This window comes from Phaenicophaeus curvirostris, chromosome 1 (genome assembly GCF_032191515.1).
Source record: "Phaenicophaeus curvirostris isolate KB17595 chromosome 1, BPBGC_Pcur_1.0, whole genome shotgun sequence".
In the NCBI taxonomy this organism is placed as follows: domain Eukaryota; kingdom Metazoa; phylum Chordata; class Aves; order Cuculiformes; family Cuculidae; genus Phaenicophaeus; species Phaenicophaeus curvirostris.
The window spans coordinates 206,137,937-206,154,234 of record NC_091392.1 but is presented as its reverse complement, the minus strand read 5'-3'; the positions used below and the strand labels follow the sequence as shown (position 1 = coordinate 206,154,234).

General features: G+C 42.5%; 1 protein-coding gene across 8 annotated transcripts in view; it reads left to right on the top strand.

The window, feature by feature from the left end:
- Positions 1-16,298, top strand: part of YAP1 (Yes1 associated transcriptional regulator) — a 92,033-nt gene that overhangs the window by 31,100 nt on the left and 44,635 nt on the right. The gene's annotated exons all lie outside the window — the stretch shown is intronic.

Genomic DNA, 16,298 nt, shown 5'->3' with positions numbered 1-16,298 from the left:
CCATTTTTTATGCTTTAAGTAATTTAGCACTCGTCCATCTACAACTTTTAATTTTTGCAATCAGTTTGAATAACGGTGGCTTTGTGAAGATGAGAAAATAGTGAAGCGAACAGGACGAGATGCCCTTCAGCGTATTATTAAAGGAAGTAAGACATTGTGTTTGCAAAGCTGTTTTATCCTCCTGCACCTCCCCCTAGATCAGGCTGCCCAAGTCTCCATCCATCCTGGTCGTCAACACCTCCAGGGATGGGGCAGCCACCACTTCCCTGGGCAACCGGTTCCAGTGCCTCACCGCATTCATAGTGAAGAAATTCCTCTTCATGTCTACTCTAAATCTGCCCCTCTCCAGTCTGTAGCCATTGTCCCCAGTCCTATCACTACAAGCCTTTGTAAACAGTCCCTCCCTGGGTTTCTTGTGGCCACTTCAGGTACTGGAAGGTCTCTATAAGGTCTTCTCGGAGATATGATGGTTGTTAACTGAATTATAGAATCTCCTGATTAAAAAAGACCTTTGACACCATCAAGTCCAACTGTACCCCTCCACTACTAAACCACATCCCTGAGTACTTCATCTACCTGCTTTTTAAATACCTCCAGGGATGGGGACTCAACTACCTCCCTGTGCAGCCTCTACCAGTGCCCGAGAACCCTCTTTTGTTTTAGAAGGTTTCAGCTTGAATTAATGAAACATAAGATAGGGCAGACTATCTGAAACAGGTTTATTACCAGTGTGCTGGATGCAACATGCTCAGCAATGTCACTTGTGACCGCTACACTCAAGAAATGTTGTGTGTAGTTGAATACAACCTTTTGAACGATGTCTTCACAGTGAGGCAAAGACATTTGAAAGGGGAAGTCTGCTTTCGTTCTTCAGTGCTAGTAACAAAGAGTGAGTTCAAATAGTATCTTCGTTATTTTGACTAAAACAATTTGAAAGAAAGACATTGAGGTTCTGGAGTGTGTCCAGAGAAGTGCAAGGAAGCTGGAGAAGAGGCTGGAGTCTTATGAGAGGCGGCTGAGGGACCTGGGGTTGGTAGCCTGGAGAAAAGGAATCATAGAATCATAGAATCACCAGGTTGGAAGAGACCCACCGGATCGAGTCCAACCATTCCTACCAAACACTAAACCATGCCCCTTAGCACCAGGAGGCTGAAGGGAGATCTTATCACTTTCTACAACTGCCTGAAAGGAGGTTGTAGTGAGGTGGGTGCTGGTCTTTTCTCCCAGGTTTTGGACCTTGCACTTTGCGTTATTGAAACTCTTCTTTAGTGCCTTCTGTCTTGGATCTCTGAAATAGGAACTTAAAGGACCTACTGGCTCCTGTGTTCTATAAAGTGCTTGGACTTTGTGATGACTCAGTTTGCAGGTAGCTATGTGAATTTTACTGGTAGTTAATACAGTATCTACCCAAATACATACTCTGTGCATGTGCATGTGTGCATTTTGAATTTTTCTGGTTTTGGAACTGCTAAGAAAATTGAAATCTATAAAAGCATTCACAGTTTAGAAACTGTAGCCTGTAGGAAAAGATTAGTCTTGACAATGCAGCATTGTCTATTGAGTCAATTAAGCATGTAGGTTTAGCTAGCTTGGGAACAAGTTCCAGCATGTGACATTATAAATAGCACTCTCACATGACAAATGTAGGCTTAGCAAGTGGACCATAATTTCCCCTGCCACTTCACCAGGTTCTGTTTTGAGTTAGCTGTACTGATGCAGAATTTGAGTCTGATGACTGTCTTGAGGTGGTACTACTACGTGCTTGGAGAGAGTTGGAGCAGATTAAGGCTAGGTTGGTCAAAGTGTTGTCCCTCCTCTTGGTTTCCTGGGCACATGCTTCTTTTCTGTTTAACCATATGTAGAAATGGGAGTTGGTGACCCAGTGACTCAAAAATCCTGAAGAATTGTGCTGAATCTCAAACCTGTCCCATTTCTTGTTAGCTTGGATACTTTCTGAATAACTAATCATTTGATCTAGCAAAAAGTAATAATGTTAAGAAGAAATAAAAACCTGTATAGATGGTCATAGCTCTGTTTTCTTAATAGAGCATCAGCCAGCCTGACATCAGCATCCTCTGAGGTGGTAGTTTTCAAGAGACGATCAGTGACTGGCTGATCGCCCTTTAGGTGTGAGTTGGTGATACTAAAATTGTTGCAAACTGAGGAATACCTTCTCTGCAGCAAACGCCGAAGGGAAGCCTTGTCTTTGTGTAGCTTGTGTCACCATTAAAGAATTACAGCAATCTGAACCTTGACATAAAAACTTACAAAACCATAGCCCTGAACTTTAGCCTTCTTCCATGGCACAGGTTTGGGTGGGGCCTTGGTCTTGTTGCTTATGGAGCATTATTTTCTTGATTTATTCATGTCTCCTGTTGGGTTTGATATTATTGGATGTTTTAGTATTTCTAGGTTTTGTTTTGATTTGTTTTTATTTTTTTTCCTTTCCATTTGCTGTGGTGTCTGTGAAAATACAGGAATTGTGGTCAGGCAATGTTGCTCCGCTTTTTCTATGTGCTGAACTTAACTAGTGGCTTTCTATGATGGGGTGACCACGTCAATGGACACGGGAGAAGCAATGGATGTCGTCTATCTGGACTTCTGTAGAGCCTTTGACACAGTCCCCCACAACATCCTTCTACCTAAATTGGAGAGATATGGAATTGGTGGGTCGACTGTTCGACCAAGGAATTGGTTGGATGGTTGCATTCAGAGAGTAGTAGTCAACATCTCAATGTCCTGATGGAGATCTGTGACAAGTGGTGTCCCTCAGGGGTCCATACTGGGACCAGTGCTGTTTTGTTTTCATCAATGGTATAGACAGATCAAGTGCAATCTCAGCAAGTTTGCAGATGACAGCAAGCTCACGTGAGAAGGATGGGATGTCATCCAGAGGGACCTGGAGAATGTATGAACCTCATGAGGTTCAACAAGGCCAAGTGCAAGGTCCTGTATCTGGGTCGGGGCAATCTCCCATTTCAATAAAGGATGAGGGATGATGTGATTGAGAGCAGCCCTGTGGAGAAGGACTTGAGGGGGCTGGTTGATGAGAAGCTGGACATGAGCCGGCAATTTGTGCTTGCAGCCCAGAAGGCGAAATGTGTCCTGGGCTTCATTAAAACAAGTGTGGCCAGCAGGACAAAGGCGGTGATTCTCCCCCTCTACTAATTTAATTCCTTGGATGGGAGTGGGTTAATGCAGCCATGAAGTAAATACTTCCCAGAAGATGAAATTACATCAGCAGAGCCCCTAGTGTGGATTCAGTAGGTGGTGGCCTTACAATTCTCTCATCTGAGTAACAAAGGCAGGGCCCGACTCAGCGCAGCATAAACTGTGGGAGGCTTTGCCTGCGAAGAAACATCAGCCAGAAGAACAAGGATTTCTGTCCTATATTGGGGTGGTCAAAGGTGTGCCTGCTAGCAAACCAACATGGGTTACTGACTCGTGAGTCAGTGCTTTCTCATCTTGGGTTTTACTCTCACGGCAAGTTTGAAAGATAAGTGCTCTGGTAGCATTATAAATGTTTCGAGTCATCTAGTGACCTTGCCTTTTGCTGACCTGCACCTGGCATGTCTTTGGGAGCTTAGGAGGTCTTAAGTTTGGTCAGTGTTAGGTGTGCTGGCCTTCATAGCCACCTCCAAAGAGGCTTGAAAAGTTTGGTAAGATCTTTAGGAAGAAATGCTGTCTCTTATTACACCAGCTAAAAAAAAAGTGAACGTGGGTCATAAAAGCCTTCCAGCAAAAGAGGAAGACAGGATTCTGATAGTGTGGTTTTGTGCTTTTTTAGTTTCTCCAGTAAATATCTACGATGATCAGGTGTAGCTCCTTCCTATATAGACCTTTTGCTTTCTTGTTATGGTATGGCTATTGTGCGGATTTCTCCTTGATGCTTCTGCATTTCAGTCTGGACTTGTAGGTGAAACAGTTCTGGAGACCTCTTAAGGTGACTGTGCTTTGTCCTATATATTTTTGCAAGTGAATAGATCACAGAATCACAGAATCACAGAATAACCAGGTTGGAAGAGACCCACCGGATCACCGAGTCCAACCGTTCCTACCAAACACTAAACCATATCCCTCAGCACCTCGTCCACCCGTGCCTTAAACGCCTCCAGGGAAGGTGACTCAACCACCTCCCTGGGCAGCCTGTTCCAGTGCCCAATGACCCTTTCTGTAAAGAATTTTTTCCTAACGTCTAGCCTAAACCTCCCCTGGCGGAGCTTGAAGCCATTCCCTCTTGTCCTGTCCCCTGTCACTTGGGAGAAGAGGCCAGCACCCTCCTCTCTACAACCTCCTTTCAGGTAGTTGTAGAGAGCAATGAGGTCACCCCTCAGCCTCCTCTTCTCCAGGCTAAACAACCCCAGCTCTCTCAGCCGCTCCTCGTAAGGCCTGTTCTCCAGCCCCCTCACCAGCTTTGTTGCTCTTCTCTGGACTCTCTCCAGAGCCTCAACTTCCTTCTTGTGGTGAGGGGCCCAGAACTGAACACAGGATTCGAGGAGCGGTCTCACCAGTGCCGAGTACAGAGGGAGGATAACCTCCCTGGCCCTGCTGGTCACGCCGTTTCTGATCCAAGCCAAGATGCCATTGGCCTTCTTGGCCACCTGGGCACACTGCTGCTACAGATCAAAGTAACTGGGTCAAAATCAAAGTTTTTAAATGAACTGTTATATTCCCTCTTTAATAATGCATTTTATTGCTTTCAGTTGAGTTTCCTGTGGCATGGCCAACAGGTCAAGGGAGCCTGATACAGTGGGAGGTGTCCCTGCCTATGGCAGGGGGGTTGAAACTGGATTATCCTTGATGTTCCTTTCAACCCAAACCATTCTTTAATTCCCTAAGATTCTGGCATTGTCTGTCGCTTATTGCCGTCTCCCAATACAGAGGGTTTGTTTTCCTAGGAGTTTTGTGAGCAGAGTACCTAGGGAGGAAGAGAAAGCCTGTTGGTTCCTGGTAGGAAGAACCAGATGTAGTATGAGTTTCTCTGTAACTGGATATTGTTAAATATTGAGAGTGTTTAAACAGACTGAAATACCAGGTTAGTGGGGCTGTACAACTTGACTGCTTCTGGTAATACTTTTGAGTCCTGGTGACATAATGAACTCAAAACAGCTGCAGAGGTGGGTGTAACATCAAACCATGGATGGTTAAGTTTTAATTAGCTTCACCTGTCCAAACGTTTGGGTGATGGCACTGGAGGCAGAATTAAACACCTCCAGCGTTACAGAGAAGAAAGAGCCTGCCCTGACTTTCAGGGTGGTATGAAACCTTCTTGAGTAATGCCAAGAATCAAAGTTTGATTTGTAAAGTGATAGGAAATTGTGCTCCCAGAATATGAAGTCTCATAAAGCTTCTTCTTCAATATACAAAATTTATGCTGCTTTCCCTTACTTGGACCAATGTAGAATCTGTTTCCTAGGAGTAGATGCTTTGAAGCGGATGAAGCTTTCAGTGTATTCACTGCAGGTTAGGTTTTTTATGTTTAAGAAAAACCTTAATAATTGTGCCTCCCTGTGGATTGGGAGGTTTGAATTTATAGAAAATGGGGAGTGTATTTAATCAGCGATCTGAAATGTAATGATTATTTTGCTGGGTATTGCAAGACATCTTAGAATCATAAAATGGTTTGGGTTGGAAGGGACCTTAAAGATCATCTAGTTCCAATCCCCCTGCTATGGGCAGGGACACCTCCCACCAGCCTAGGCTACCCAAGGCTCCATCCAACCTGGTCTTGAGCACTTCCAGGGATGGGGCAGCCACAGCTTCCCTGGGTGACCTGGGCCAGTGTCTCACCACCCTCTGCATCAAGAATTTCTTCCTAATGTCTAATCTAAATCTCCCCCCATCCAATTTAAAGCCATTCCCTCTCATCCTGTCACTCTGTGCCCTTGTAAGAAGTCCCTCCCCAGCTTTCTTGTAGGTCCCCTTCAGGTACTGGAAGCTGCTCTAAGGTCTCCTTAGAGCCTTCTCTTCTCTAGGCTGAACAAGCCCAACTCTCACCCTGTCCTCATAGTAGAAGTTTCCAGCCCTCTTATCATCTTTGTTGCCTCCTCTGGACCATTTCCAACAGTTCCATCTCCTTTTTCTGTTGGCGATTCCAGAGCTGGAATATTCACTGCTTAACTTTAGAACCTAAAAGTAATTGGGGTCTGACACCTATAATAAGGTTTCGTATATTATGTAAGATTTTAAAAACATCTCTAGTGTGATACTGCTCAGGTGCTGGAAGGCGCTGCAGATCTGAATCCTGATCAGTTGGCTTCGTTTCAGTCTTCATTAAGAGGGTGTGACCTGTGGGTTCCACTTGATTAAATCCAGGGAAGGGACAAGTAAACATCTTAAGAAATAACTTTTTCCAGACCAAGGCAGAGCAATGTGCTTTTGCTTGTGTTCTGAGAAAAAGCTAAAATCTTTTCTTTTCAGATTTTTGGTTTGAGGGGGGAGAGTGGGAGGGTTGATGCTGATTTTTTTGGGTTTGATTTTACCGGAAAGAAATAAGTGTGTTAGAATGCTCGATTTTCAGGCTGCTCAAACAAATAGAACTTCTCGGTGTTTTCGACTTTGTCTCCATAGAAATTCTTTCCTCCCCCACCACGTTCTTTCATATTTAGTTTCCATAACCAGCGCACTATTGTGAAGGAGGGGAAGTGCAGGGTAACTGCAGGGAAGCCAGCCAATCACTCCAGCATCAGAGCAGACTCCAGGGCTTGTGGAGCTAACCTTTGTGACCTTCACAAGGGGCCTCTCCGAGGAGAGCCATTTTTCCTGCCTTGTAACGGTAAAGAAAAAACTTGGCAACTCCTTTGATCAGCAAAGCAAAAACAAGGAGAGCAAGAAGCAAATGGGCAGCTTTGTGCACAAAACTGCTAAGTCAGTGCTGGCTTTTTCTGCACTGAGACCACTGTTAGCACCACCTTACAAAGAACGTATGCGGGTTTCTGGAGGGTCTTGGGATATTTGCTGCAGAGTTTTAGAAAAACCTTCTGTTCGAAACTAAGGGAAAGTTTGCATTGTTGCCAGTTAGAGTTTCATGGAGTAATTTTGAATGTGAGAGTGAGAGAACTTTTCCTTCCTTGGTTATTTTGGGCAAGATTTTCAAAAAAAGAAGAAATTGTATGCGTGTTTAAGAAAATAATTCTAGCATTGAGAAATGGATATTCCTTCTGTATAGCTGGCATGTATTTTACTGTAAATCTTACTGCTTTGCAGCTTATGATGAAGTATTTCTCAGTTGATGCCTACAGTACATTTCAGATGATGAATAGAAAGAACAGTGCTTTCGCTTTTCGAGTATGTGAAGTTTTATTTTGGCTTGTACAGGCTTAAAAAAAAATCTATTCTTATATTGGTAAAATTTTATATCAGCTTTTATCTTCTTCCTCATTATTGCCAACATAACAAGGATATGGAACTGCTGGAATGAGTCCAGAAGAGGCAACAAAGATGATCCCAGGGCTGGGTCTATGTTCTTTTTATTGTTCTTCAGCTGTATCCTTCTGTTACAGTTGCTGGTCTCCGACAAGTTCCATTGCTCCTCTGTGATAATTTTCTGCTCAATAAATTGAGTTAATTCTTCCACTTGAGCTGATATGCTCTGTGTTCCTGCTTCATAGTCCTTCATAGTGTTTTTATTCAGTACTTCCTTCCATTCCAGTCAGAGTCCGCCTCCCAGTTTAATCTCCCAGACCAATATATTTCTGTTCAGTAGACTCAGAGTTTGCTCGTTCTCAGCAAGAATCCCTCCTGTGGTTTGTAAACTTGCAGATTTTGACCTCCTTCCTTGGCTACTTCAGCTTCTCTTCATGAAGCTTGGCTCCTTAGGAGATGTTGATATTACCGAATTGCCAGATTCCTCTGCAAGTCATGCTTCCTCTTTTAGACTTGCACTGTTCACTTTCTTTTGATGTTTCATCTTTTCCTCTGCCACTCCCTAATTAATCACAGTGCTGTGCTGGAGTGGATCACAGTGATTTCCTCCTTTATTTATTCTCAGTCATGCAGGAATCACCTCCACAGTTAAGGAGGCAGGTAAAACGCACTTTCAGGTTTGCGTTGTTTTAGAGTACTGCCCTTCAATTTTATGAAAATTCAGAGACTGCTGTGAATTTTATGAAATTTATGAAATGCAGGGCCACAAAGGTGATTCGAGGGCTGGAGCATCTCTGCTGTGACGACAGGCGAGAGCAGAGTAGAGGGAGAATCATCTCCCTGGAGTGGCTGGTTTAATGTGTTTAAATTCATCTTTTTCCCTTGAAGGAGTTATGTTACTACATATACAAATTGTGTGGAAAAATTCATGTACAGCAGTAAAACATTGTTCTGGGAAAAGGATGCAATTTGTTTAATATGGTCCAAGTTTTAGGCTTTATCTGTAACGGTTTCAGAAAAAATGGGAACCTCGGCTATGCGGTCAGAGAGAAATCTGGAACCCTGTGCTTTTTACATGTTGCAGCTAAGACTTAATTATTCGTCCTTTGAGGGACATCCTGCTGATCTTGATTTACTCTATTTTGTTGTCTGTGAATATCTGAGTCTATCTAAAATGCAATATCTTGGTTTCTCCTTATCTGCAGTATCTTGATTTCTTCTCAATGAGGGTGGTGAGGCACTGGAACAGGTTGCTCTGGGAAGTTGTGGCTGCCCCATCCCTGGAGGTGTTCAAGTCCAGGTTGGATGAGAGCAGCCTGATCTGGTGGGAGGTGTCCCTGCCCATGGCAGGGGGGGTGGAACTGGATGATACTTAAGGTCCCTTCCAACCCAAACTATTCTATGATTCTATTAAATACCTGAAAATGCAAAGGAGGTTTCTTGTGAAGAATGACGTGGTATTGTAAGATCTGTAATAGTGCTTTTCAGTTCTCATTTGAACCTAAATATTTGGTGACAGTTTTCTGAAGTAATAGAGTTATGAAAAATACATTTAAAGAAAAACAAGGTATCAGAGAAGAGTGTCTGGAAGGTGTAATGGGCCAGTTTATAGGACTGGAGTCACGCTATCTAGAAATAGATTTATTTCTTTTTAAAGTACAGTTTACTTTTAAAAAGTTTTGAGATAAAGCTTAAAATTATGACCTGTGTAGTGATATAAAGTGATTGCAGAATAAATTTTAAAGATAACACTAAAAGAGTGCATGTTTGCTACTGAACTTTGAGTGATAATTTCTGGAAGGAAGTTACTAGGTAACTACCTGGAACTTTAAAGTGTTAAACCACAGCTCAAAAGCTTTAGCCAAGTTAATGTTTACTTTTTCAGTTTATTCAAGCCTCTCAGTTCAAAACTAAGAAACTGGGGCCTGAGGAGCAAAGTGGTTTGCTCCCTTCTTCCATAATTCTGAATACAAAATGTATGTGAAAAAATGACATGTGTTTTAAAAAGTTTTCTGCACGTCATAACCAGAAGTGGTAGATTATGATTCCTAAAAACAGAGCTGGCATTTAACGACAGTGTTGAAAATTACTGGAATAGGGCAGAGCAGAGGAGTTCTCTCATGTCTGTGTTAGATTTTAACAGGTTAATTGTGGGTGACTATAAAGACGTATTAATTAGAAAGATATTGGGTGTTTCACTCTCCCCTTGATATTTCCTCCTTTTTTTTTTTTTTACCTGAAGGTACTGGTTTTACGTGTTCTGATCTGTAGATTACAGTCCAGATGGCTGAGTTTAAAGGGCAAGAGCATAGGTGTAGTGAAGTTTGCAGTAGCACCAAGTCCTTGTGATGGAGCGGCGTTGTAACCGCGTGTTCATTTCCAACTCACGTAGTTTGGCTGCACGTTGAGAACCCTAAATATAAAAGGTTGCTTACTGAGAAGGTAATATGAAATTGCGATGAAAATTGTTCCGTTAACTGTGTTCTCCAGTTCGCTACTGAAAATTCAGAAAAGCTACGTCCTTTTTCTCAGCTGTTGAAATTACTTATATGTGATCAGAAGGCTCGGGCATCTCTGCTGTGAGGACAGACTGAGAGAGTTGGGGTTGTTCAGCCTGGAGAAGAGAAGGTTTCAGGGGAGACATCAGCGCAGCTTCCAGTACCTGAAGGGAGCCTCCAAGAAAGCTGGGGATCCCTCCAGTGCCTGAAGAAGGTCTCCAAGAAAGCTGGGAAGGGATTTTTTACAAGGGCATGAAGTGATAGGTTGTGGGGCAATGGCTTTAAATTGGAAGGGGGGAAGATTTAGATTAGCCATTGGGAAGAAATTGTTCACAATGAGGGTGGTGAGACAATGGCATGGGTTACCCAAGGCAGTTGTGGCTGCCCCATCCCTGGAGGTGTTGAAGGCCAGGTTGGATGGGGCCTTGAGCAGCCTGGTCTGGTGGAAGGTGTCCCTGCCCATGGCAGGGGGGGGCTGGAGCTGGATGATCCGAACCAGTCTATGATTCTCTGATAGCGCGTATTGACTCTTCTGAGATCAGTAGCAACGTGTCTTCCAAACACACATTATGAAACGTATAGATTTTGTCTCCAGAATGTTATGTGCTGAGCGAAACCCAAGCAAACAGATAAAACCTAAGCAACCTTCAGAGTTTGCACTTAGAATTTTGTTTGAATTGAAGGATTTGAAACAATTTTGGCCGCTTGTTTGGTGAGCAAAGTAGCCCTGTAGAATGGTGATAAAACGACATTTAGGTATAGAAAACCTGTATTATAGAAGACTTCAAAGGAGCTCAGTTTCTCCAGGAGTTCAGAGTAACTTGGTACTGACTGAAAAAAGCTTCTGTGCCTTCAAGGGAATTTCTAAAACAATTTGTGGATTTTGCAGGTAAAAAGGGAAAAGCTGGAAGCCGATAACGGCCACATTTGGAACTGAAAGTGAGGGGAGGAAAGGGATGGGTCATAGGGATGTGCTGACTAGTGGTCAGCAAACACTGTGAGAGAGTTGTTTTAGGAAGAGCTGGCCTCGCTTCCTAAAAGGAAAATAAACCATGTACTGTTCAAGCATAAAGTTTGTGTTGGGGAAGTCGCTAAGCTGGACTGTTAGGAAGTGGGAAGGGGCTTTGCTGGAAGGAAAGCTTGATTATAATGATGTTCTTAGCCATTAAAAAAGACATGCAACTAACTTCTGGTGTGACTTGTCTTCTGATCTCTTGTGTGGGTAGGATCCATTCATGTCTTTATTGTATTTGACAGGCCTGTGACTGGTATGCATGGTTTTAAATACTAGACATATACCTTATGAGTATGTGTTGGGGATGGAGTGTACCCTTAGTAAGTTATCCCCCTTCTTCCCCTGCAGCAGCACACTCTCTCTCACCTCCCAATGGCTGAATGTCGATTTTCATAACTAACAAGTGAAGACTGCAGGAATTACAAATGTGGAATTAACTAAGTCTAAGTTAAGGTGATAATTTTATGTTATTTAGGATTTCCTGGGATTTCAGCTCTTACAAATCTCCTGCTGAAATTCAGTGAAAGTTGTTGATCAGTGATTTTTATTTTGTGATGTGTTTTGCATCTAAAGTTAGGGTTGAAAAGTTTCCAAATAAATACTTCACTGTGTTTATTGATACAACATAGGAGCTGCTAATTTTGGAAAAGACTAAACTGCTCTATATCTCTGAAAGAAATCTGTACTTTAAGAACTGTTAGTTATTTCAGTAACGTGCCTCTAAGTCCTGTGCCTAACGCATTATATAATCACAATTTTTGATTCTCTCTATAGCAGAAGATACTGAGAAAGCAAATCAAATGTTTAAGAGTTGAGGTTTTGTATTTGTTGTGTTGATTTAATGGAATAAACTAAAAATTAAGACCTATAAACAATATTTGTGAGGTGATTCTCCCGCTCTACTTCGTTGTCATTAAATCCCACCTGGAATACTGTGTCAAGTTCTGGAATTCCCAACAGAAGAAGCATATGGAACTGTTGGAATGGTTCCAGAGGAAGGCCATGAAGATGATCTGAAGCCTGGAGCACCTCTGTTCTGAGAACAGGCTGAGGGAGTTGGGCTTGTTCAGGCTGGAAAAGAGAAGGCTCTAGGGAGACCTTAGCGCAGCTTCCAGTACCTGAAGGGGGCTACAAGAAAGCTGGAAGTAACTTCTTACAAAGGCATGTAGTGATAGGATTAGAGGGAATGGCTTTAAATTGGAAGGAGGAAGATTTAGATTGGACATTAGGAAGAAATTCTTGATGCAGAGGGTGGTGAGGCACTGGCACAGGTTGCCCAGGGAAGTCTTGGCTGCCCCATCCCTGGAGGTGTTGAAGGCTAGTTTGGATGGGGCCTTGATCAGCCTGGTCTGGTGGGAGATGTCGCTGTCCGTGGCAGGGGATTTGGAACTGGATGGTCTTTAAGGTCCCTTCCTACCCAAACCATTTATGATCCTTTATTTTTTGTTTCTGGAAAGAAGGTAGAGTGTGATTTGCTGCTGTTGATTTCGCTGTCAAACTAATTTTCTCTTACATCTCCAAGTTCTTAATAATAGCTATTACATTTGAGTATATTATACATTTAATTATTATAGCTATCTTTTTAAGTGATATATAACTCCCTGCCCAGGGAAGTGGTTGAATCACCATCCCTAGAGGTATTTAAAAGACGGGTGGATGAGGTGCTCAGGGACATGGTTTAGTGGTTGATAGGAATGGTTGGACGTGATGATCCTGGAGGTCTTTTCCAAACCTAGTGATTCTGTGATAATCTAAGTAGTTTAATTTCTTCTCATGCTTTTGCTCTGTATTGTCTTTGCTGCTCTAGGTGAAATGGGTAAATAACAATGACTTTTCAAAGCACACCCTGTGGAACATGTGTTGGATCTGGGTGTCGAGAAACCTGTTGCTTCTGGTGCATTACAGCTTGGGAGATCTGTCTCCAGGGAGCTGAAGCGTGGGGGATGGAAATAAATAATAATCTTCTCTTTAGTATGTGAGATTGCCTAGAGTTGGCTGAGTAGGAAGCTCGCAAGTACTGACTCAGGCAGCAACTTGCTTTTGGAAGATTTTCTTCTTTGTTTTACGTGGCAATCTGCAAAGTCTTCAGGGATGAGAATAATTGCCTCCAACCTCAGCGGCACGTAGTGTTCGTCTGAATTGGGAAAGGAAAAAGCTCTCCCTGTGACATGGTCATGAGGAGGAGTCAAAAAGCAATGAGAAAACCCTGCAGTATGGGAAGTGGAAGTTGGAAAAATTTAAGAAAAACATTAAAAAAAAGTGTCAATATAGAGAAAGGAAATAGGGGAGTTGGATTTTTACTAAGCTGCAGTCTTAAATGAGGGAAAATGTAGTCTTCAGGACAATTTGTATGACTAAAACTGAGAACATCTAAACAGCTGGTCACTTGAAGGTGTGAAGTGTCCGTTCTGAAGTGGTCAATATTAATTATTTTAGTGGCAAGAAAAACAGATTCACTTATTCTTTGCAGCAGAAAGCCATTCATTCATTTCCAGTACGTCCTACCTGATGGTTTCTTAATGTTCAGCTCATCCTGTCAGGGCCAGCTGGGAGCAATCATGGTTTGAACACTGAAACAACCAGTTTGAACTGCCCTCTGAGACTTCCTACTTAGAGCAATAAGGGAACAACCTAAAGAATCTTTTTATCTTAATGTTGTGTTTTCCTTGGTGGTGGCTGCCCTCAGGGTTATTCAGCAGGATTAACTTATTCAGTTAACTTAAGTTATTCAGCTGGGATCCCCCTTAGATAGGAAGGCAGCTGGTGATAGCAGCTTTTATTGCAGCATGCTTAGGCAAGCCTCTCCGACTTGAAAACCTTCAGGCAACCAAAAATAAGGTATATGGAAAGGGGCGTAAAATTGCCTGGCTCCAGTTCATGTGAAAAGGCATTTGGTTTCCCTTTTGCTGTCTTTGTCTCCTTTTAAGCGCGAACTAGGGAGAGAGGAATGAGATATTGCTTTCTTGTCCTGTTATCTCTGAAATTTTAAAGGATTCTGTGGGCCGTCACTTCTGAAAATCATCTGCCCTTCCCTTAATAATGTGAAAGTGCTGGTGTAATCTTGTTGTTAGTGGGTTAGAGGACATAATAGTTGCACCTTGAGAAAGTCTTCTCTGTGTTTGTTAAGCATGGGCATAGGAGAACATCTGTAAGATTCCACCCGAAATTCCAGCCGAGTTTTTCCTTTAGTTTTCTCTCCTTTGTGATATACCTTTATCTCTTTCCTTTAAAATTATGGAGAGGAAGAAAGATGAGATGTGAATATGCTGAGTGATTTAGCCAAGGGAACTTCTTAACTTTGGGGGCAGGGTAGAGAGAAGGCAGAGGTTTTCTTTAAATACAGCCTCTCTTTCTGCTGTGGAACCAAAAGGGCAAGTTTCCAGTTAAATAAATCTGGTGATATAGAATGTGATGACAGCATTTAGTCCTTTGTGGAATTTGGGAAAAGACCGAAGTGGTACAAGGACTTGTGAGAGCAAGGACTTTTCTTCTTAGTTTCTCCATTACTGCTATTTCTTATATTTTTCAAAGTAATGGAAAGAAGTAAAAATGGCCCCTTACTACTTTCATTCTAGAACCGAGAAAGTAATCCTATTTGGGAAACCCACAGAGGAACTGAAGTATCACCTTTTTGAGAATCAGTTTCATGAAATCATAAAATCATAGGATCATTGGGTTGGAAAAGCCCTTTGATATCATCAAGTCTGACTGTGCCTGTCCACTACTAAATCATATCCCTAAGCACCTCATCTCCCCGTCTTTTAAATCCCTCCAGGGATGGGGACTCAACAACCTCCCTGGGCAGCCTCTGCCAGTGCCCGAGAACCCTTTCAGTGAAGAAATTTTTCCTAATGTCCAATCTGAACCTGCCCAGGTGCAGCTTGAGGCCGTTCCCTTTCATCCTATCACCTGTCACTTGGGAGATAAGGCGATCTAGAATGGTTTGAGTTGGAAGGGACCTTAAAGAAGTCTTGGCTGCGTGTGGCACATTTCTCAGTGGAGCTGAATATTGGAAAACACACGTAACCGAAGACACAGCGCTCTTAATAGTACCTCTCTTAAGTGAGCTGTATCATGGAAATTCACGTGGCAGTGGCACTGTTGTAATTAACGCTGTAGTAACGAGGAGGGGTTCCTGTTCCCCAGGAGAACTGGCAGTAGCTGCTGTGTGCAGATGAATTAGAGCTTGGTTTATGATTGCATTTTTGTACAAATAACATCCCTGCTTGTTTAGTGACCCTGCCACAGCGTGGCTGTAACTGTTTAATCTGGAATTGTTTATTTGTGTGTTTCGAGAGGGCAAAATGCACATCTCTTAAAACAAAAGTGTTTTAAAAGCCACTTACGCGAAACCTTCTCCCTTATAAAAGAATGTCCCTTCAATTATTAGAAGATGATAAATAATTCTACCTACTTAATTACTTCGGTGACTGCTGCCCCATTTTATAATCTGAATTTGTATCTGTTCATTCTTACTTGTGTAAAATGATGAAATAGTTACAAATTTTACTGTTTTAGGGAGGAAATACCAATATCCTGAACATCAAGGAACGTGTTATAAAATTTACTCATGCATTGGAGCACATTTTTATTAATTGGAGCCAAGAATTTCAGTAGTAATTTCTAGGCATAGCATTTAGTTGCTTAGGGCCAGGAGAAAATAACTATTTTGTTTTTCCAGTTTGACCCGTGATGAGGTCTTCATTTATAACCAGAACCTCTTGGATGTTGTAGTCATGCAAATACATAAACGGAGTTTGGGATTCATCTCTTCCAGTGTCAGTGTATTTGACCTAGTTTTACTGTTGGTTTCTTTCTTGAGTGAGAAAAGGGGCCTGATTCACCTTCAGTACGTTCCTAAAATTGATCAAATTAATTACAACCCAACAGAGCTTATTTAGGTTCCTTACTCATTGGTGGAGAGCAGGGTGACCAGGTCAGGTGTTGGTACTCCAGGTGGGGTCTCATGAGAGCCGAGTAGGGGAGGGGAATCATAGCATCATAGGATAGTTTGGGTTGGAAGGAGCCTTTAAGATCATCCAGTTCCAACCCCTTTGCCATGGGCAGGGACAAGTTACACTAGATCAGGCTACTCAAGGCTCCATCCAAAATGGTTTTGAGTCACCTCTCTCAACCTGCTGACCACACTTCTTTTGGTGCAGCCCAGGATGTGGTTGGACTGTGATGATCTGAGGGTGTAGTTTATTCACAGAAGATTTGGGAGCACTGATGGTTACTCTCTAGCCAGTTCATTACAACTCCCTGGGCAGAGAGTATGAACTCATCATGCCAAGTTGCTGGACTGTGCTTTAGATTCTAGACATAACTGGCTTGATTGGAAGGACACTGAAATCCTGTTTTAAAATGACAAGTAATCAATCGGTGAGAAAATGAAGAGAATGTTTTGTTCAAAGGTGCAA